Here is an 11,370-nt window from a genome sequence, read left to right on the forward strand (position 1 = left end):
TTTTTAGTTTTTTCTATAAACATTTTCAGTTATGTTTTTCATTTTTTTAGTGTTGCTTTACTTAAAAAACGTTTTAAAAGTGTGATTTAAACCCAAAAAATTTATTCAGTTTGAGGTTTGTTTTTTTTTTGGGAAAAAATTCAGTTTAGTTTTCATTTTTTTTAGTGTTTCTTACTTAAAAAATTGTGCTAAAAATGTGGTTTTAAACCCCCCAAAAATTTAAGATTTCTATTTATAAAAACTTAATTAAATGTTTATACTTTTATTTTTCAAACGTCCCCAAAGAAAATCGTAGGTTGACCACTGAATGCAAGTACTACTCTATTTCGATGTTTTTTTTTTACTAAACCATGTTGGAAAATGGCATTCCAGCACTACATATTTATGGCCACTGTTTTTGTTTTCATTATTATTTTATTAAAATGCCCGAGAAGGGCCATTTATTAATAATAGAACAAAGAACAACATTCAAAGTGGCCAAGACCCAAATTACAATATGGAAACTACTAAAATGAAGGGTTCAAGCACTCCATTAACAGAATTTACTGAAGCACTGACATATGTATTTGTTGAACTTTGGATCATTATTAACTTTGTGTCCGATATCCTGTATTTTGTACTTTGTTAATTCTCAGATTTGGTATATTGTCCCTTTCAATTGAATAATTGTTTGTGCTTGAAGAGGAGTTTCCCACAAATTTGAGAATTGTCTTCGGTGTGTACCTGCAAAATCAATAGCATGATTAGCAAAAAAATCTTCCAGATAGGTGTGCACCACCTCCACTTTTATATCAATCATCAATCTCTTTATGTATCCAACATCCAACGATATCAATCAGGGGACCTTCTAAATGACTTTCTATGCCATTAAAGAATCTGTTTTAATAATCAAGGGTACTATACAATATTCTATACCCATTCTAATGGCCTCAGTTTCTAACAGAAACTTCTTCATCACTCTTGATTCAGCAAACATTGTATTTCCTTCTTCATTCCTTATACAGATAGAAAGCCATCGATTCTGTCTCAAGTCTTACCCCTTGGAGGCCGGGTGTAACCATCTAACAATTTTTGTCTGAATCAGAGGTGTGTATAATCAATCTTCTAAAAGCTTCACAATCAATGGCCAACTCTACCATGGATATCTATACTTGGTATAAATTTTTGCGAAATACCATGCTATGCTTATACATTCTACTCCCATGTTTAATCACGTTCCTCCTCCTTCAGATTTGCCATATAATAAAATTAGGCACTGCTTTAAATATTGGCTTTAATTTGCTAGGACAATCAGTCTTCCACCACTCATCCAAAACTTGTTTGATCTCTACTTCCTGGAAATGTAATCTTGCTGCTTCACTAAAGAATCTCCAAGTATGATAAGAATCTGCAGGAAATTTAATAAATAAATGTACAAAAGTTTCTTGTTACAACAACAATACTTTAGATCACCAGTGATGCCTCTTCTAATTAGCACCTCCCTAATTGGAATTTTTCTAAACCACCTCCTCCATAATAAGAATTAGGACACCTTAAAAGGTAGTCCTTTCATCCATATATTTGATATATTCTCAATACGTAAGTTCCATGCTGTCCTCACCTTAGATTGTCCATCTTTGCTAGGCATCCACCAAGGTTGTGTAAGTTTTATGTTTCCCAGGTCAGTGTTAATGTGATTGCAGGTTTAATTTGCTAATCAAAATTGTAATGTATTAATGTTGATCCCATCCGTCCTCATTAAATAACTGACTAACAGATTCAACTTGACCATGATCGTGATTCATATTCAAATGATAATGTGTCAAACCATACACTACCTTGTCCTTCAATTCCTTGGGTTCCCACCATATTTCTTGATAAAAAAATCCCTTGCCAATAGCATATTTTTCCATACTTAGGATCCCTCCGTTCTACTGTTTGTGGCCCATGCCTCTTGCAATATTTGTTCCACATATAATTAGACCACAACGTATTTTTGTAGTCCTAAATTTCCATCACAACTTGGCAAATAAAGCCTTAGAGATATCAAACAGTGACCTAAACCCCAACCCTCCTTCCTTTGGAACACAAATATCCTTCCATGCAATCCAATGAGCCACTATCTATTCAGCCCAACAGTCAATTTCTATAATATATATATATATATATATATAATTAAGTTATAAGTCATCTCCAGCCATTCAAAGTTGTCCGCATAATCATTTAGACACCTCAACTAATCCTTGTGCCAATTGAACACTTTATTTGTTCAAAAGTCATTCCTATTAGACACAAAATGCTGACATGGAAAAAAAACGTGTAATTCACTTTCCTTGAGCGCGTTAATTTATTAAAATAATATTTTTCTTTTTTTTCTTAATTTATACCCCTAAGTTAATTCTAAAAAAAATAATTAACAAAAAAGAAGAAGAACAATTGTCTTCTTCTTCCCTATTTCTATCAACCCCACCCCACCCCACCACAACCCCCATATCCATGCACCATGGTTATTTTCTTCCTCCACCATTCTAATGATTTCAAAATTCTTAGCATCGGTGATTATCTTCTTCCCCCACCATTCTAATGGTTTCAAAATTCTTAGCATTTTGTTTCATTTATAAATTTTTCGGAGGGATTCTTTTCCCCATCTTTCTCTACCTAAAAAACGAGATGAAGTAAAAAGTTACAATTAATAAAAGAGCTGATGAAAAAAAAATTGTCGGGTTAAAGATGGAACTGTACAGGGAAGGGAGGGTCGCCATTAATGGAGTTAGAGGGAAATGTATGTTTTGGATTCCACTTGAAGGCAGGGAAGTAGGTGTTTAAGTTTTACTTTTTTTTTTTTCATTTTTTTTACTTTAAAATGTTTTTTTTTACTTTATAATATAATGTTTAAATAATTTTTTGGATTAAAAAATAACTCATGTCATTATTTAATTGGTCAAATTGACATGTCAGCGCGAGTGTATTTCACACATCCTCTATTTTTTGTTTATTCTCAAAAAAATGTTCAAATGGTTCAAATTCAGAATGGTTGAAGTGTTCAATAGGTAGTACGTCTAGTTGAGGTGTTGAAATGAATAATCGGGACAAGTTTGAGTGGCTGCATATGACTTTGGCCTTGAGTTAATGTTGTCCAAGTGGAAAAAAGTTAGCATTATCTTATTATTAGGTTTTAGACACATCATGTATTTGTGTGGATTTCATATGGGCCTATATTCATTTGATGTTATAAGCCTATTGTGGACTTAACATAATAATGTAGACCCGTTGAAGACTAGTAAGCCCATGATTGGAGCCACCAGGTCATAACTTTTAAGCCTATAAATACAAATCTAGATCTCCTCTTTTGGCTTAACCTAAAATGCATTTTCATACGGTGTCAGCCGTCATTAGCTAAAGAAAAGTAGATCTAGCCTAGCTCGTCTTTTGGTTGTTCATTGATATGCCAAATATTAAAGGTAAACATGATCTTTTCATGTATTTAACTATATTATATTTGTGTTTACAATCTTATGAAGTATTAATAGTAGTGTTTATAGTTTGTTCTAACAGATTCAAGTTTTAAAAAAACCTATTTACTTGTTGCAAATGTATATATGATGAATTCACTCTTTTCCCCCTTGTTTTTGCAATACTTACACATATATGTGAAAAATTCTTTTGATAAACTCTTCTTAAACATAGATTGTTTTACTTTTTTTTCTTCTCAACATTCATGATATGTTTTTATAACACGTTTCGTTGTTGGAGAAATTTCAATTGACTAAATTGAATGATTTTTTTCCCGAGAATTTTGCTTCTCTTTTTTTTTTAAAAATAAAATAATATTTTGATGGATTATTTATTTTTATTGATGGGGTAATTTTGATGTTGTCTACATATTGTTCGTGTTTACTGGCATTAGATGATTTTGTTTTGCAAACCTCAAACATATGCATGAAGCACTCATTTCATACCTCTAAGTTTAACACCTAGGTGCCTTTTTTTAAAAAATATTTTATGTAAACACACATTGAGTTAAATATTTTTTTTTTGCATAGGTTGAATATGAAATTGATGAACACTTTTACTTTATTATGTTTTTCGAGTTTCCAGATTTCTAATAGAAAGTGCATAGATGATGCATTCAAGTGAAGACAAAAACAATGTGGTACACTTATATTCATGTTACTACTTTCCAGCAATTTACATATTATCACTTAATGCTTTAGTAATAGAAAAGGACCATCACTTCATATAACACATAAATAATCTAGAGAGCATTTGGAATGGATAATTACGTTATATGGAAACAATAAGTTTTAGATCTATGATCTTCAATTATTCTTCTTTCAACCAAGAAAAATGTCGCTCAAACAAGACTTTAATAGAAGAAAAATAATCTGTAAACCGAGTAAAATATGCTAAGTAAAGAAAATAGGTAAGTGCATGGATTCAAATCATCAATAAATTTCTAGATATATCAAATTCCAAAAGTGTTCTCAAAATCCAAACACAAATAAGTAAAATCAGACCAAAATGGTTGTATGAAACATCTCCACGTCATATGAGGGCATTTCAGACAGCTATTTAGGTCTAGATTTTATTTGAATTTTGAGAACAAACTCCTTTTGGAATTTTATATATTTAGATACCTATTGATAATTTGTTTCCATGCACTAATTGTTTGAGATTTTTTTTTAAAGCAATTTTTACTTGGTTTACTAGTTATTTTTCAACTTAAGTTTTGCAAGTCTCTGCAGTACCTTCCTTGGGTGAAATGGAAAATAATTGAAGAGTTCAGATCCAAATCTTATCGTTCATGTATACTATAGTAATCCATTACAAATATACTCTAGATAATTTATACAACACATGAAGTGATGATTTGTTTTTGATGATATGTAATGTTCTTGTACAACATTAATTGACAGGACATCAAAAGAAGACAACACTCGAACAACTACCGTTGAAGGAGTAGCTGAATGAAGTATTTGGCAAATTAGTGACATATAATCTAGGCAAACCCTAAAGAAGCAGGGAGGGGTGCGTTGAAGGATAGGAAGAAGTGCAGAATCACACTACCACTTGTGGAACTTGTTTCCCTCGGAAAGTCGTTTTTTTAAAAAGAAACTTGTGTTTCTAAAGAAAATATTTTAAAATTGAACCAAATATGAAAAATTATGTGATTACATCCTGAGCTTGCACTTCAGGTACTTTGTTTGACATGAAACCGTTAGATTATAATTAGGGTTGTCTTGAATCTTTTAATTTATCATTAACTCCATAACGCTTCTCCTCAATCAACACTATGTCATTAATGCTAAAATTTCCAAAACTTGTTAGATTATTAATTTTCAAAGCTGCAACATTTATCTTCCTCTCTTTTCTGACACGAAATAAGATTTAGGGTATGTTTGGAAAGCCTAATTACAAAATAGTAATCATACAACTTCATTAATTTCAAAGATATATTTATTTTTCATAATATTATTACAATGATATAATTTAAGAGTCAAACATGCAGGGTAACCAATCAAATAAAATTGTTAAGTTGATTAAATAAAATTAGGTTTTAACTTTACTGAATGTGTAAGATTTGTTGTTGGATATTTTAATCTTTCGTGATTTTGATTTTTGTCTTGAATTATCAATAAGTTTGGTACACACTTGTGGTGACATTGGGTCACTAGAAATTAGGATGTTTACTGATGCTGGTAGAAGATTTGAGTTTGAGCATGAAAAAAAAGAGGAATAAATATTTGAAAGAGAGTGAGGTGAGTTTTTCTCACGGTCCTATCCTGTCCTTAGTGACACCCACACTAACCCTCTATGGGATCTAACAACTTGATCCGTGGTTATTCAAAAGGCACCTCTTGTGGAATCTCAAAATTTTTGAAAATTTGATGCCAAATTAAAAATTGAGGAACACATGAAATTGCGTATATTTGATTTGATATAGGCTGACATCAGCCCGCCATAATGGGACATCTCCCGCTAAGACAATGCTCTATAGTTCCTGCGTGAAAGCTATAGCAGGTTGATGGATCAGACCCTAGATAAAACGATGTATTTTATTTTCCTTCCAAATTTGGGAAGAAGAAAAATATGGAGGGTTACTCCAAAAATGCTCTTAAGTCACTCTAAGCTCGAGAACAATGGAGGGGAGAGATTTCACTGCAAAGGAGAGGTAAATGATTTTTTATTTACCCTCATCAGAATCCCCCCCCCCCCCCCCTTACAGCCAGAAGTCCAGAAGCCTATGATTGTTCAACAAGTGCTTGACGTGTAAGCTGAGTTTTTCTTAACTGAGTAGTTACACCTATACTTACTTTTATAATATCTAGTGGATTATCGGGAGATTTCATGCATAGACCTTCGTAGGGTGGATAGTTGAATGTATAGTTAGTTGAGGTTTAGGTTGATGATAAACTTGATTAGTTATGTTGAAATTATCATGTTTGTTTGGTGTTATCATATGGAAGGTAATTGTGGGTGATTGAATTGTGATTAGGAAATATTTTGGAATGAATTCTCTTAAGTAGGTGATGGTTATTTATTTTTAATATTGATTATGAAGGCTTCTTGGACGACCGAAAAAGCACTCTTGGTAGTTGTTTTAGCTTTGGTTTTGAAGTAGTGACATGGAGTTCAAAGAAGCAGTAGGCTATAACTATGTCAACTTCTAAGGAGGAGTATACAACAAGAAGTTTAGTAGCACTACAAGCTTTATGTCTACAAAAACTACTTGCAGATTTTAGTTACGAGCAAAAAGAGTCTACTAAAATTTTTCCTAATATCAACAATTGCTATGGCTAAGATATGAAATATCACTTCATACGGACATTGGTAGCTAATGGAATAATACTCCTGAAATTTGCGGCACAAACGAGCAAGCAACAAATATATTTATGAAGTCTCTTCCTTAGCTAAGAATGAATTTTTCAGGCCACAGTTGGGAGTGTCTGATTTTTAATCAAGGGGAAGTATTAGTTGACTTCAAAAGTCATTAAGTTATTATCAATATTTTTAGGAGTCTCTTACGTATTCAAATTACTAGTATTAGGAGTCCTAATTTAGTTGAAGTTACTCAAAATATTAGTAGGTCATGGGATAGTTCTCTCTTAGATTGCTGTTTTCCAAATAATATTTAAAGTCTTGTACGTTAGTTTTTGTTAGGACAAAATATAAGCAGGTGTAACGCGGAAGCTAGCAAAATAATACTCGAAAGATCACGAGTAAGAAAATAAATCAGAAATATGTTAAGAAGTCCTATATCCGTAGAGGGGTGAAAATTTTTGCACAACCCAATTTAGAATCGTGACCGACGCTAAGGAGAAAAGTTCCAAAGTAAGCCTTGACTAGAACTCTACAGAAAATCGAACAGAGTTTCCTCTGTTTTTGGGCCTATCCTGAAATTACATGTGATAAAAATCAATAAACGCAGCCAACCAATCTCATCATTTCCTACCTTATTCATCAATAAGCTATTTAAAGAGTAAAAAATACTAATTCCAACTCCAAAACATAAGTCTTATACTAGACACCAGTTTACCATACGAAAGAATAATCATAACTTCTAATAGAAGAAATGACTATGGGTAACCTCAGAAATTCACTTTCCTTTATATCATATCTTATATCTGGGAGGTTTCCAAGGATGAATAATGTGATCAGAGTGACCTTCTCTTTAAGAAGTAACCAATAACATGAACTCCTCATAAAGGAGTTAACTTTTTATATCAGTAGATCCCTACTCGAGGGATATCGGTAATGATATACTAATTTTATCTTTCTACTAGCAAGGGCTTTATCAGTAATTGGTAATTACAAAGTGCACCAGGTCTAACGATCCGCCGTTAGCTACGGGATTCATTAAGGTCTACTCCCATTTATATTCTTCTTGTAATCAGTAAAAGCATTTCAAAATCAAACAGAGCATTTAAATCTTATCAAATCATATCATTTCATGGTTCAACAATCACCTGTCAAAATACTATTTCTTGAATAAGTGTAAAACCTTTACAGTAATAGTAACCATATTTTGTAAGAATGAGATAATCCCAAATAATCTTTTCAGTATCATATCCAGTAAAAGACTTGTCCCACATGCAAGTTTAAAACATTCAGTAACATATTTACTAAACCATGTGAAATCATGCAAATTATAAAGCATCAATTGTGGTAAGATTACTACTCACAATTGTTTTGAGATTCCAAACTTGTTACCTCAAGTAATCGGTATGACTTTCATTCGATCAACCTATATTCACATCATATAAATCTCATGTTAAATCTACTTGTTAGAGATATCATGAACTAATTTACTATACCCAATCCCCAAGGTTACAGTTCACCCCTCACTCGCCAATGCATATTTATTCATTTGCCACCTCATATTTGTCATTTAGTTTGTTACTCAATCAATTTTCAGCAACAAAGAGTCATAATTCAAATATTTCTGTTTGAAACTTTCACTAACTAATTCACTATAAAAGTTTGTGTTCATTGCAGCCCACTATACTTAAACACCAACTCAATTTAAGCATCACAAAGTAAGTCAACAGTGAGATTAGGAGTATCTTAGCGTTAGTAGAATAAAAATCTTCCTTTGTCTATGGGTATTCTCATATCGAAATCAGTTGAAACTCATATTCGAATTATCAATGTCACATTAACCTAACCCGTGATAATACATTAAACTCATGTCAATGAACTGAAATAAAATACCTTGAAATCCATATTTCTAATAGTAGAGGTTCAACTTCTTCTTTTTGTTTTTCGTGATGAACTTGATCTGCATGCTCCTTCACAGAATGAGAAGACAGGAAGGCTTTTTTTTTTAATTCAAGAGTTGTTGTGTAAAGATTTTTAACTCCCAAAATCCCTTCATCTAAATTTGTATCCCTAGATACGTTCAGATGGGCTACGACCCACTTGTATTTTTTTTCTTCTTTGGCTAAAGACTAATATGTCCTTGCTTAAATACAGGACATTAAAAATTTAGTCTCCTTATATAGACTTGGACAAACCTCCCTTCATGACCTAGCTTTTGGGGTTGAGTTAGGCTCGGGTGTCACATTTTTATATTGTATCTCCATTTATATTTCACTGATGTTGGGCCCTTATTTAGAGTGTTCACGCTCAAGTTAAGTCCTGGGGGTGCGGGGAGTGTTAAGAAGTCTCACATCTGTATAGGGATGTAAATTTGGTCTCCATATATGAACTTGGACAAACCTCCCAGCATGATCTAGCTTTTAGAGTTGAGTTAGGCTAAGGTGTCATATCTTGACAAAATATATCGAAAACACAAAGATTTAACGTGGTTTGGTCAATCGACCTATGTACACAAAGGAGATGAACAATTCACTATATAGACATGAGAGTAAAAAATACAGAGAGAAACAACGTCAACCAATTCACTTGAAATACAAGGAGGTATGCAAAATCCCCCCCCCCATAACCAGAACTCTCAAAACCCTAGGCCTACATTGTGAATAATAAATATGTTAAAAGGTACAAACCTATATTTATAGAGTCCTAAAGCCTTTCCTACAAGAAAATGACTTGTAAAATATTAATAAATTTTCCTAAAAAAGAAAACTTTTTTATGGTAAGAAATCAAAACAAATCTCTCTCTTGGTCTGAAAATCAGAAAAAATAAATTTGTCAACCTTCTTCACATAATATTTTGGATCTTGCATCTCTTCTCCATAATGTTCTCCATCAAATCTATATTTCGACACAGAGAACCTCTCTGAAACAATTTCTTCAACAAAATTCTTCATTACTGTCAAAAAGTTTTGTGTCTAGAACTACAGCCGCCCAAGATGAACTACTATGTCTAACCTAGATACATAATGGAATCGTGGATCTAATATCACTTGTTAGGACAAAAAATAAGCAGGTGTGACGCGAAATCTAACAAAACACATCGAAGATTATGAGTAGAAGACAAACAAGAAATATACCAAAACACATAAAGATTTAACGTCGTTCGATCAATCGACCTACATATACAAAGGAGATTAGAAATACACTATATAATCACGAGAGTACAAAATATAGAGATAAACAACCTTAACTAATTCATTCGAATACAAGGGGGTACGCAAAATTCTCTCCAATAACCACAACACACAAAATTCTAGAACTACATTGTGAATGCTAATAAGGTTAGAAGAAACAAACACACACACACACACACACACACACACACACACACCCACCTCCAACAACTTATAGCCTTGGAGAATGGAGGAACATGTATGGTTCCCATAGTTAAGGCACCAAAGATGGAGGGACAGGTCCGACGGACAACCATGCAACTCGCGACCAGAGAAAGAGGATGACATCTGCAGCTACCATTGAAAGTTTGGGAGAAGACAATGGTGCTGAGAAGCCCTTACCACCGTGCGTGAAGAAGGTTCCAAGAGGGAACACTGTCGTGATGAAAAAGAAGCCACCGAGGCACTTGCCTCCTACAAAGGAGGAAGTTCGAAAGATCGGGTCAAGAGAGATTGGAAAAACATTGAGGAGGCTGCTCGAAGGAATTGATCGAGTGCGTGGATTGATGATCGCACGACAAAACTCAGAAACCGATACAGCAGCAATGCGACGCGGTCGTCGCATCAATAGGTGGGGGAGAGTGTGACGTCCTGCCACAATTCCATCCAGATTTGATGTCCGAATGGGGGAGAAGGATCTAGAGTCTTGAAGAGGTTTGCAGAGAACTCTAGAACCTTCTAGTTTTGTGGAGAAGACTAGAAAATTCCCTAGAATTCCCTAGAATGCTTTAGATCTTTTTGGAAGAGTTTAGCATATTCTAGAAAATGTAGAATTCTCTAGAATATGGACTAAAGTGTAGTTACTAGAAGGACTTGTAGAGTAAATTTTATTTACACTTACGCCCTTAGGATGTAGTATAAATAGGAGGGCCTCTCATTTTTAAATCATCCGACCAACAATCAAGCAAAGTAGTAATACAAGCCTTCTTCTAAAGTTCTTTTTTTCCCTTTCTAAGTCTTTCTTTACATTTTCTTAGCATTCCGAATCTTAAAGGCTTACTCGAGCTTACAAGATCGTGAAAGATTCGTGAGTAAGTTGTCGAGTGCCGCACGAAGCCTTAGCAAATTTCCTAGGTCCATGACGAAGTGGTATCAGAGCAGGTTGATCATAAGAGAATGACTAAAGAATGAGACATAAACGGCTCTCCGACGTCCGCATGGATGGAGGAAAGAAGAACCGAAAGGGGAAGAAGGATCAAAAGGGTAACGAGGAAATGCAGCCCGATATCACACCTAGCAAGGCGCTAACATCTCACCCACCCTCGACTGTCGGGGCAAGTGACAAAAAACTAGGCGAAGATGCCATAGACGTCAGTGCCAGAGAATAATGGATCGCAAGGGT

The 11,370-nt window shown here is 33.8% G+C and overlaps 1 long non-coding RNA gene across 1 annotated transcript; it reads left to right on the forward strand.

Annotated features, from left to right (window-relative positions):
- The first annotated feature begins 3,289 nt into the window (after positions 1 to 3,289).
- Positions 3,290 to 5,264, forward strand: LOC101249378 (uncharacterized). The gene is made up of 3 exons (XR_182907.5): positions 3,290 to 3,440; positions 4,078 to 4,132; positions 4,896 to 5,264. It is a non-coding gene; the product is annotated as an uncharacterized lncRNA (long non-coding RNA).
- The last annotated feature ends 6,106 nt before the right edge of the window (positions 5,265 to 11,370 follow it).

Source organism: Solanum lycopersicum, chromosome 7 (genome assembly GCF_036512215.1).
Source record: "Solanum lycopersicum chromosome 7, SLM_r2.1".
NCBI classification, from domain to species: domain Eukaryota; kingdom Viridiplantae; phylum Streptophyta; class Magnoliopsida; order Solanales; family Solanaceae; genus Solanum; species Solanum lycopersicum.